The sequence below is a fragment of the Gorilla gorilla genome, chromosome 23, assembly GCF_029281585.2.
Source record: "Gorilla gorilla gorilla isolate KB3781 chromosome 23, NHGRI_mGorGor1-v2.1_pri, whole genome shotgun sequence".
In the NCBI taxonomy this organism is placed as follows: Eukaryota; Metazoa; Chordata; class Mammalia; order Primates; family Hominidae; genus Gorilla; species Gorilla gorilla.
Window position 1 is genome coordinate 34977865 of NC_086018.1, and position 12456 is coordinate 34990320.

Sequence of the window (12456 nt, forward strand, 5' to 3'; positions counted from 1 at the left end):
CTGCTTGTACAAACGTGCTTAGATGTCTGGTTTTTGTTTCGTTTTGTTTTTTCTTCTAGACGGAGTTTTGCTTTTTCACCCAGGCTGGAGTGCAGTGGTTCAATTTCAATTTGGGCTCAGTGCAACCTCCACCCCCGGGTTCAAGCGATTCTCTTGCCTCAGCCTCCCGAGTAGCTGGGATTACAGGCACCCACCACCATGACCAGCTAATTTTTGTATTTTTAGTAGAGATGGGGTTTCACTATGTTGGCCAGGCTGGTCTCCAATCCCTGACCTTAGGCAATCCACCCACCTCGGCCTCCCAAAGTGCTAGGATTACAGGTGTGAGCCACCGCGCCCGGCCTTAGATGTCTGTGTGTAAGTTCATGTATGGTGTGTTTGTGTGTGTGTGTGCATATATGCATGTGAGACCGCAGGTTTCTCTGTTCCAGGGAAGGACAGGGGCCTCAGGTTTCTCACTCCAAGGCTGCTGAAGAATAGCAAGAGGGGCCGGGCGCAGTGGCTCATGCCTGTAATCCCAAGGCAGGCAGATCATGAGGTCAGGAGATCGAGACCATCCTGGCCAACATGGTGAAGTCCCCTCTCTATTAAAAATACAAAATTTAGCCAGATGTGGTGGCGGGTGCCTGTACTCCCAGCTACTCGGGAGGCTGAGGCAGAAGAATCGCTTGAACCCAAGAGGTGGAAGTTGCAGTGAGCCGAGATCATGCCATTGCACTCCAGCCTGGTGAAAGAACAAGACTCTGTCTCAAAAAAAAAAAAAAAAAGAATAGCAAGAGGGTGTCTTCCTATAAGAGGAGTTGTCAGGTCCCACCCACTGAACTGCAGGGCTCTTGGCACAGAAAAACTCTCTCCTAACCTCAGCACTAAGGGAAGACCAAACTCTAGCTGGCTCCTAACAGCATCAGGACGTGTCCCTTGGATGACTCCAGCACCACCATCCTCTCCCCATTAAAATGTCACCTGAGGCTGGGTGCGGTGGCTCCTGCCTGTAATCCCAACACTTTGGGAGGCTCAGGAGGGAGGATCACTTGAGCCCAAGAGTTTGAGACCAGCCTGAGCAACATAGCAAGACCCCATCTGTACCTTAAAAAAAAAAATGGCCCTCACACCTGTAATCCCAGCACTTTGGGAGGCTGAGGCGGGCGGATCACCTGAGGTCAGGAGTTAGAGACCAGCTTGCCCAACATGGTGAAACCCTGTCTCTACTAAAAATACAAAAAATTAGACAGGCATGGTGGTGGTTGCCTGTAATCCCAGCTATTCAGGAGGCTGAGGCAGGAGAATCACTTGAACCTGGGAGGCGGAGTTTGCAGTGAGCCAAGATCGTGCCACTGCACTCCAGCCTGGGTGACAAGAGCAAAACTCTGTCTGAAAAAAAAAAAAAGGCCAGGCATGGTGGCGTGCACTTGTAGTCCCAACTACTCAGGAGGCTGAGGTGTGAGGATCACTTGAGCCCAGGAGTTGGAGGCTGCAGTGAGCTATGATTGCACAACTACTCCAGCGTGGGTGAGGGAATGAGACCTTGTCTCTAAAAAAATAAATACATGAATAAATAAATAGATAAATAATGCTGCTTGAGAAAGCTCAACATTACCTGGAGAATTGACTGTTTTTGTTCTAGCCAATGCCTGACAATAGGTCCCTGTATTTGGCCATGAATTCATAAGAAAAAAGGTTTCATTGGCCCACAGTTCTGCAGACCATACAGGAAGGAGCATGCTGGCATCTGCTTCTAGGGAAGCCTCAGGGAATCTTTTTTTTTTTTTTTTTTTTTTTTGAGGTGGAGTCTTGCTCTGTCGCTAGGCTGGAGTGCAGTGGTAGGATCTCGGCTCACTGCAACCTCCGCCTCCCAGGTTCAAGCGATTCCTCTGCCTCAGCCTCCCGAGATGCCACCATGCCTGGCTAATTTTTTTTGAATTTTAGTAGAGACAGGGTTTCACCATGTTGGCCAGGATGGTCTCGATCTCCGGACCTCGTGATCCACCAGCCTCGGCCTCCCAAAGTGCTGGGATTACAGTCATGAGCCAGCTGCCTACTTTAACTCATAGCAGAAGGCGAAGCGGCAGCAGGCATGTCTGTCACATGATGAAAACAGGAGCGAGAGAGTGATGGGGGAGGGGCCACACAGTTACCCAACCAGATCCCACAAGTACTCACTCCTACTGCGGGAACAGCACCGAGCCACAAGGGACCCACCCCATGACCCAAACGCCTCCCACCAGGCCCCACTTCCAACATTGGGGATCACATTTTAACATGAGATTTGGGAGGCAACAAATACATACCCAAATTATACCAGCCCCGGCCTCTCTTTCTTAGAAAATTAACCTAAGAACAGCTTACGATGATGAATCCCTCCCTGGTCCCTTTGAGGTATGTGTGCATCTTCCACAGCGCAGGAGCGGCCTGAAAGTTGTTCCTTTGAAATGGAATCCTCAGGAAGGACAGGGCCTCTGTCTCCCTGTCTCTGTGGGTGAACTGAATCCCAGCTGAGATCATTGCCAGCTTGCAGACACAGACACAACTGGCGGGATGGCTCCGACCCTGCCCAGCCCTCATCGCTGTTCACTTGAGTGCCTGCTGTCTTCCCAGCTCCCACGTTCTTTCTTTCAAACATCTGCCCAGCCACCTCTGCAGAAGCTGGAACAGAGCTCAGCTCTTTCCCCTGCTGAACCAAATCTGCCTCCACTTCCCATTGCCTGCACTCATGTCGGTTGTGTTTCCCTTTGACACCCACTCTGCCACCTGGACCATTCAGGGTGCTCCCCCTGACTCCTGCCGCCAGCGCCCGCACTGGCCTCCTATGACAGGGACACACGCTACTGCCACCGCCGCTGGAGCAGAGCCTGCCCCAAGGCTGCAAGTGCCAAGGAGGTGCAGCCCTCCCCTGCCGTGGGGGCAGCTCTCCCCCAACGCCCCGATAGCTCTGAGGTTCTACAGATTCTACATGCTTCCTAGAGTTCCTGGGGGGAGTTAAGTTCCAGGGGTAATTTCCTTCATCGTGTACTTTTTTTTTCTTTCTTTCTTTCTTTTTTTTTTTTTTTTTTTTTGAGATGGAGTCTCTCTCTGTCTCCCAGGCTAGAGCGCAGTGGCATGATCTCAGCTCACTGCAACCTCTGCCTCCCAAGTTCAAGCGATTCTCCTACCTCAGCCTCCCGAGTAGCTGGGATTGCAGGCGCCCACCACCGTGCCTGGCTAATTTTTGAATTTTTAGTAGAGACAGAGTTTCACCATGTTGGCCAGGCTGGTCACGAACTCTTGACCTCAGGTGATCTGCCCGCCTCGGCCTCCCAAAGTGCTGGGATTACAGGTGTGAGCCACCCTACCCGGCCAGTTGTGTACATTTGATTGGCTTCCTTCTTTCTCTCTCTTCCTCGCTCCCCTCCCTGCATCTCCTCATGAGGGTTCCCAAGTAAACCCTTGCATGGGAATCCTTGTTCCGGGGTCTGCTTTTAGGGAACCCAAACTCTGAGGCTCTTCCCCAGCCATGTGGCTTGGTCCCCAGGGACTGTTCTGGAGGGGCTTTGGTTTTTATTCGCAGCTGGGCAATGTGTAATATGCTTATCTGCCCCTTGCAGGCAAAGCCCGGCCCAGACTCCACCCTAGGGTCTAATTTCTGTCCCTACAGATATCCTTCATCTCCCCTTTCAGCTTTCCTGCGGCTAAACTGAAACGGTTTCTCCTTTGTCCTTTCTTTGTTTCTGATCATTTCTGGGTGGCTGAGGTATGTGGAAAATATACTAAGGCTAAATCACACTTAACCAGCCCCTCTTCCACGCCAGGTACTATGGCAGGCGCTTCATCCCAGGAGCCCGTAAACCCTCACAACCGCCCCATAAGGTAGATTCTCTGACTATCCCCAGTTTACAAATGAGGAAACTGAGGCTCAGAGGAGGCCTCTTGCCCAGGGTCTCACAGCTGTTTGGCAGCTGAGCTGGCAGCCAGAGCTGAGTCCTGGTTCTGGCCACCCTGCATTGAATTAGCCAGGGCAGCGAGGTCACTGAGAGGGTGCCCCAAAGGAAGCCGAAACACCTGAGCTCAATTCTGTGTCTTCCTCTCACATGCTTTGGGACCTTGACAGTTCACTTTATTGTCCATGCATACCTCAGTTTCCCCATTTGTTAAACAGGGAGGTGCAGATAGGGGTCTCTAAAGACCTCCCAGCCTTTTTCCTCTTGTTCTTCCTCAGGGAGGGAGCACAGTGTTATAAAGACTTCAAGTCTACAGTCCAAGAAGCCCTGCTTGGACTGTGGACCTCAAGTCGGCCTGTAATTATCTCGGGTTAATTTATTTGAAGACGTTGCCTGGCTTTTCCCCAAATCCTACCAAATGCATCTGCAGCTTTTCCTTCTCCTTCACCCAGCTTTAAAATATCTCTCGCGCTTCATTATTAGGAAGAATTGAATGACTAGCAGCAAATATGAAAATCTCCATGTAAACTTCCTCCTCTGGACTTTTGTTTGTTCGTTTGTTTGTTTGTTTGAGACTGAATCTTGCTCTGTCACCCAAGCTGGAGTGCAGTGGTGTGATCTTGGCTCCCTGCAACCTCCGCCTCCTGGGTTCAAGTGATTCTCGTGCCTCAGCCTCTCAAGTAGCTGGGATTACAGGCACCCGCCACCACACCCAGCTAATTTTTGTATTTTTAGTAGAGTTGGGGTTTCATTATATTGGCCAGGCTGGTCTCAAACTCCTGACCTCAAGTGATCCGCCCCCCTCGGCCTCCCAAAGTGCTAGAATTACAGGCGTAAGCCACCGCACCCGGCCTCTCCTCTGGACTTTTTACATACGTATTCTAGACCTCAACCTTGCCCACCATAGTTTGTACTTCCCCTGAGCAACGTGACCTAGGTGAGGTTAAAGGTGAGGACCTCAAAGTTAAACCACCTGGATTCAAACCCCAGCTCCAACACACTAGCTGTGTGAGCTTGGGCGAGTCACTAGAATTCTCTGTGCCTCAATTTCTGGATCTATGAGGCAATGAGGACAATAAAGGTACCCACCTGGCAGGGGTGTTGTGGTGACTAAGTGAGTTCATGTGTATACAGTGCTTTCTCAGTGCTAGCTATTATTCTTAATGGGGTCACCCTGTGGTTCAAGTCCCTTAAGTCTGAGAAAATGTGGTCTCTCCTTGGTGAATCAACTTATCTGTGTTGGACATTGCAAGAAGGTTGGGGAGTAAGGTAAATAGACCTAACTAAATCTTATATGAAGTCCAGGAACAGTGGCTCACATTTGTAATCCAGCACTTTGGGAGGCTGAGATGGGTGGATCACTTGAGGTCAGGAGTTCGAGACCAGCCTGGCCAACATGGTAAAAACCCCATCTCTACTAAAAATACAAAAACTAGCCAGGTGTAGTGATGCACACCTATAGTCCCAGCTACTCAGGAGGCTGAGGCACAAGAATTACTTAAACCCGGGAGGTTGCAGTGAGCTGAGAGGTTGCAGTGAGCCGAGATCTTACCACTGCACTCCAGCCTGGGTGATGGAGTGAGACTTTGTCTCAACAACAACAACAAAAATCTTTAAAAAATTAAATAAATAAATATTATATAAAACAAAATCTAGGAAAAATCCCTTAGGGGGGGTCACAGGTCAAGATGACTGGAAGAAACCTATAATCACCCAGAACTGATTGCACAAAAGAATGGGCTTGCTTGTTTAGGGACAGCCAGAGGGGATGTGCTGTGGGAACCATTTGGGGAGCAAATGAGCAGCTGAACTATTTATTTCTGACCTCCAAAGAGCCCACAGTGACCAATTCCCTTCCCTCTGGAGACCTGGAATGTTTTACCCTAGGAAGTCTGCATGGGATCCTGACCTGCTCCAAAGCTCTAGTAACGCTGACCCCAAATCACCTGGGGCCAGGAGCAATGCTCCCCAGCTTCTAAATTCCCACCCTGGAAGCCCCAGGCAGTTGACTTCCATCCCCCAGGCTGCACCCTCTCTCTCCTGACCCTTCACCACCTTGTATTAATTTCACCTATGTCTCATATTATCATCCCTCTGAGCCAAGGACTACTCATCTCTGTCTCCCACATGGTGCCAAACACTCAGCATATAGTAGGTGCTCAGTAAATACTGGTCTGCTGGGGCCAGACACGGTAGCTCACACCTGTAATCCCAGCACTTTGGCATGCCAAGTTAGGCGGATTGCCTGAGCTCAGGGATTCGAGACTAGCCTGGGCAACATTGTGAAAACCCATCTCTCCTAAAAATACAAAAACTAGCCAGGCATAGTGGCGTGCACCTGTAATCCCAGCTACTCAGGAGGCTGAGGCAGGAGAATTGCTTGAACACAGGAGCCAGAGTCTGCAGTGAGCCGAGATTGCACCACTGCACTCCAGCCTGGGTGACAGAGTGAGACTCCATCTCAAAAAAATAAAAAAAATAAAAAATAAAAAAAAAATATATATATATATATACTGGCCCCCTGAAAAGGGATTTGGATAGGAGGGGCCCAAGCCTGGCTCCTGCCACTGCCCTGGACAGGTCACCTAACCCCTTTTGCTTGTCGTAAACCAGGGAAGCCAGCAGCACAGGGAGGCTAAGATGCCCTCATTCAGACTGATTCATGCAATGCCAGCAATGAAAGAAACTCAACCCCTTGTCCTGAGAGTAGGCTTACTCCCTTCTCTGATTATCTGCTTCCCAAGTGCGATGACTGCAGTGTGGGCCAGAGGAAGGAAGTGGCCAGGCCTTTGGCAGGCACATTTCTCCACGAGCATTGGTAATGGGCACGTGGATTAACACATCAGTCTATCTAACCACCCCCCAAAACAGGACTCCTCTTCCTCGGCTGACCTCCCAGGCTTCTGAACCTGCAATTTTAAAAAAATCATTGTCATAATCACAGTCGTTGTAACTGATGTTCATAGTTTTCTCTGTCTGTGCCAGGCGAAGTGAGGAACAGCGAAAACTATGTATAATAATTTGGAGTGACGCAGTCAATTTTAGCGTGTTCAAAGTTCTGAGAAGTCCTGCCCAAAAGCAATCTGTATAGTGTTATGTAAACCAGCATAACCTGATTTATTTGACAATGGGATAATTTTTCATAGAACATCTGTTAACATGCCACAGAGTTCTTTTAAACGTATTTAGGAAACAGGGCCTGGAGGAAGGAAAAGCATAAGTGTTTACTGCGTGTCTATAACTGGCTCTGTGCCAGATACATGGCATGCATTTTCTCAGGTAATCTTCACAATAGCCTCTGAAAGAGGTGGAACTGTCCCTCTGTTAGTACTCTAGAAATGAGAACTGGCTCTGACAAGCGAGGTGGCCTTCCCAAGAACACGAGCCTAGCTAGAGTCTCTTGTTGCCTTTCTACAGCAAACCTGCATTTGAATTTTCCTCTGCTGTGGCTCCTTCTAGTTCCTGTTTATTACAGAGTCCATGATTCTGGGAGGGAGAACGGGAAAAAGATCAACCTACCACTCTGACATCATTGAGAGTTTGGATTTGCAAAGCAGGCAACGTAAACTCCTCTCTTGCAATTTAAGCATAAATGTGTTCAATGTGGCCTCAGTTTCCTCATCTATAACATAGAACTGGAGTGGGAGTAGGAAAGCACGGTTAGAAAGATGTAACTTAATGGTCTCTCTGTCCCTCCACAGCATGTACATTGTGGGCTTATGATTCCGAATCTCTGGGCCTGCAATTTGGACATACTGCCACCAGGGGGCGATCTGGTCTGGGATTATAGCCATGGCAGGCTCATCTACTGTATCCTGGGTTAAAGCAACCTAAATTGATTTTATTGGTGTTCCCTTGAGTGGTACACGGATATTACAGAAATTATGAAGATGGTTTTGAGTCACAATGGGCAAATGAGGCCCTGCATGAATTGAAGTGTGACCAATTTTTTTCACTATGTGAATTAATGCTTACGTACTACCTGGCCCCTGTGCCTCCTTGAAATTTAAGAATCATTGTGAATTCCACTATCTAGGGACCTCAGGAACATGAAGAACAAGGAATGCTATTGGGAACCACGCCAGTGAAATAAAAGACCTTCTTTAAGTTAAAAAAAAATCTACGCATATTTTATTTACTCTGCCAAGATTACAGCTTTTCTCTCTCTAGATTATTCAATGTTTAATTAAAAAGGCTTCCTCTTTCTGAGGATGAATCTTTAACTGAGACAAAGTCATAAAACATGAGACATTTGTTCCCTTATGTCAACATTGAAATTGCTCACTTAACTTTAGATCAGCTCACCAACACTGTGTTTCTCAGACACTCTTGCTAGCATCTTAGTTATCTCATCAGAAAGCATTTTGGCAGCTCTCTCTTATAAAGCTGCTTCTGAAAAGTACTAAATTAAATGTAATGCGAAGTTGGATTTCTGTGGCATCCTTCCCATTCACTTTCCATACTCATACCCATAAGCAATGGACTGGTTTTGTGTGTCCCTTTTGAAGGCTACATCAACAGTACATTTCCTGCTGTAGGGGTCGTTCTGCAGATTGTCATTTTCACCCGCAATGATGTGTTGTGAGATCTTCCCATGCTGATACATGAAGATGTGGTTCATTTCTTTCCACTACCATAGATCATCCCATTTGTCCATTGTCCAGCTGAAAAGCATTTAGGTTGTTTTACATTTTTTTTTTTTTTTTGAGATGGTGTCTCGCTCAGTCGCCCAGGCTGGAGTCCAGTGGCACGATCTTGGCTCACTGCAACCTCCGCCTCCTGGGTTCAAGTGATTCTCCTGCCTCAGCCTCCAAGTAGCTGGGACTACAGGCACCCGCCACCATGTCCGGCTAATTTTTTTGAATTTTTAGTGGAGACACGGTTTCACCACATTGGCCAGGCTATTCTCAAACCCCTGACCACAAATGATGTGCCCACCTCAGCTTCCCAAAGTGCTGGGATTACAAGCATGAGCCACTGCACCCAGCTGAGAACAAGATCTTTTAATACTTGCCAGGTTGTTTTCCTATTGTAAACTACGCTGCAATGGAGATCTTTGCACGCACTCCCTATATACATGTTCAAGGGTTTCTCTAGGCTATGTAGAAATGGAAATTGTAGGTTGTAGGATATAATTTCAATTTTGCTAAACACTCACCCACTGCTCTTGGCTCATAATTCATCAGGTATACGAAAGTTTCCATTTCCTTCATTCTCATCTACACTTGCATTTTAATTCTTGCCAACCTGATGGATTGTTTTCATTTGCATCTCTGATTATTGGGGATAATGAGCATCTTTTCAACTCTTCTGTGTGGCTTCTTTAGTCATTAACTCTTTATGTTCCAGCCAGACTGTAAATTCCTAGAAGGAAGGTCTGAGTCTCAAATGTAAGGCCCTCACAGAGGACAGCCCTGTCCAGGCATAGACTCTGTTTCCTACCTCACCTCTGTGTTCCTCCTTGGAGCCCTACCTTCCAAGCTTAACAAGCTATCTGCAGCTTGCCAAATGCATCATGCTGCAGTTTCATGCATACCATGCCCTCTGTCTGGAATGCTGTGCCTCTTCCAGTCCACCTGAACATCCTTATTCATGTTCCATGATTCATCTCGAGCCACCTACTCTATAAAGCCTACCATATGACCAGCACCCTACCCCATCCCAGGCAGAGCTAACCACGTTCTCCTTTGTGCTTTTGCTGGCCCCACGTGAACGTCTCACTGCATGTGTAAGACTTCTGAGCATCTGTGTACTGATGTATTTGTCTTCCCACCAGACTCTGAACTCTTTGAGGACAGGCACCATGTCTTATTTATTTTTGCACGTCCAGCTCATTGGTCAGGGCTGGGCAGGGGCATGTCATAGGTAGATAAGTCTCTAAGCCAGCTTCTTCCACATCAGTCTCCTGCAGACTGCAAAGCTCTGAGGTCTGGACTGTATTGCATATTGCATATTGCATATGCATATTGCATATTGCATATTGCATATTGCATATTGCATATGCATATTGCATATTGCATATGCATATTGCATATTGCATATGCATATTGCATATTGCATATTGCATATGCATATTGCATATTGCATATTGCATATGCATATTGCATATTGCATATGCATACTGCATATTGCATTTGCATATTGCATATGCATATTGCATTTGCATATTGCATATTGTATTGCATTCATATTGCTGTTTTCACCGTGCGTAATAGGGCTGAGTGTTTGTGGTGCTCCGTCAACAGGCACCACAAACACTCAGCCCTGTTAGGCACTGCACTGTCGTACTACGTACACTGCAGTACGATTGCCTGGTAGAGTAGAACTGACTTTGGATAGAAATTCCTGGGTTTGCACCCCAGCTTCCTATGCATATAATCTTGTACAATTTCCTTGGCCTCTCCAAGCCTCAATTTCCTCATCTTCATAAAGGGAGTGATAACAGCTCTGAGGACTGGTATAAGGATGAAATACAGTTGCATATATAAACCATGTGGCACATAATCATTTGCCACTTTATCATTTCTATGTCAGAACAGCACAGAGTCTGCTTTAGCCACAAGACTTTGGGTGGCTCATTTTTTCAGGTGTCACATGTGATGGGCACATAATAGTTGATAAAGACAATGTCTAGTGTTTCCAGTGCCCAGAATAGTATCTTGCAGAAACTAGGTACCCAGTAAAGAAGTTGAACTGAACTCTGCACTTTGCACATAATTAGGTATTTGATGAATATTAAATCAAGTCAGATTCACTTCCCTGTATTGCATTCTGATCCAACCCTACCTTTAAGTCATTCCTGGATGGGCGTGGTGGCTCACGCCTATAATCCCAGCACTTTGGGAGGCTGAGGCGGGTGGATCACTTGAGCTCAGGAGTTCAAGACCAGCCTGGCCAACATGGTGAAACCTCATCTCTACTAAAAATACAAAAATTAGCTGGTCATGGTGGTGCACTCCTGTAATCCCAGCTACTCGGGAGGCTGAGGCAGGAGAATAGCTTGAACCCAGAAGGCGGAGGTTACAGTGAGCCAAGATCACACCACTGCACTCCAGCCTGGACAACAGAGCCAGATTCCATCTCAAAAAAAAAAAAAAAGAAAAGACAAAGAAAAAAAAGTAAGTAAGTCATTCCCTTTTGTGGGAGGATGGGCAGTTGAGGGAGAAGTAGGAACATGTCTCCTCTTCTCCCGGTAGTGATTTTGATTCTTCCTCTCGCTTTTGATCTTTCAAAAGCAAGATGACCACCAGGACAAACTATTATTTTGAGGTCGCCAATGAACCATTCCTGCATACAGTAATACTCTTATGTAGTCCGCTCTCACAAAGTCTGGGATTGGCCATGTGTCTCTTTGGCCACAGGGACATTGATAAGCCAGTGCAAGGCTTGATAAACCATTGCACATTGAATCTTGTCCCCTGAGATGGCTCCTTCTTGAAACCCAGTCCCCATTCCAAAAGAAGCTCAAGTGAGCCACGAAGAGAGGCTCCATGAGAGACAGTGATGATCAGCCAGCCCCCCACTGTGGTTCTCATCCCAGCTGATGCACTAGGCATGGGAAAGGAGCAGGCGTCTTCACAGCAGATGCTATGCAGAACAGAAATGAGCCGTACCTCCTGAGCCCTGCCTAAATTGCTCAATCATGAGCAAATTAAGGATCATGTCATTTTAAGCCCACAAGTTTTGGTGGTGTTTTGGAACACAGCAAATAATAAATAACCCATGGGTAGAGCACGGTCTGAGGGTGCAAGTCAGTGATCTGGGGGTGGAGTGCGCTGCAGGCTTAGAGACTCATCAGGTGAAAAGCTTCAGGATCAACTGGAGAACAGAACTGTCTGACCTAGAACCCATTATCTGGGGACTCTTCCCTGGGGCTCCAAGTCCCAAAGATCTTATGGGCTGAGGATGCTTTTAGCTGCTTAAACAATGAGGAGATCCTGAGGCTCACATTACAGGAAGTCCAGAGGCCGGCAGCTTCTGGCCAAGTTGATGGAGCGGCTCCGCGAGGCCATGGAGGACCCAGAATGTGCTGCATGGTCTGCAATTCTTCTGGTCATAGGTGTCTGGCAGGAGTGGTCTGGGCTTCATGGTTCCTCATTCATTACATCAGGAAAGATGGATGCTCTCCCAGCATTCCCAGCGGAGAAAAGAATTTCCCAGAAGGCTGCACACATCCACACGTTTCCTTGCATGGTATTGGCCCAAATTAAGTCACATGTGCATGACTGAACCAATCATGTGCAAGAGGTGGGGTTGGGGTGGGGGTTAAGAATCACCATGAGACCAATCAAACCCACCACTAGATTGGAGGAAATGTGTGTGGCCAATTCCTCTGAAGTCCGTGTCTCATGGGGGAGGAATGGATGTCTGGGAATAACTGGCATCTTCTAGGAAGAGCATGTAGGGTAAGATCCAGCAGTGTCCACTATAGGACCCCCTCACATAGGGCATGTGGGAGAAGCCAGGCACCCTGGGCTTGAGACAGAGTCATGCCCAGCTCTCATGTCCTTTCCTGCGATAATGGATGAAGGTACGTGTGTGT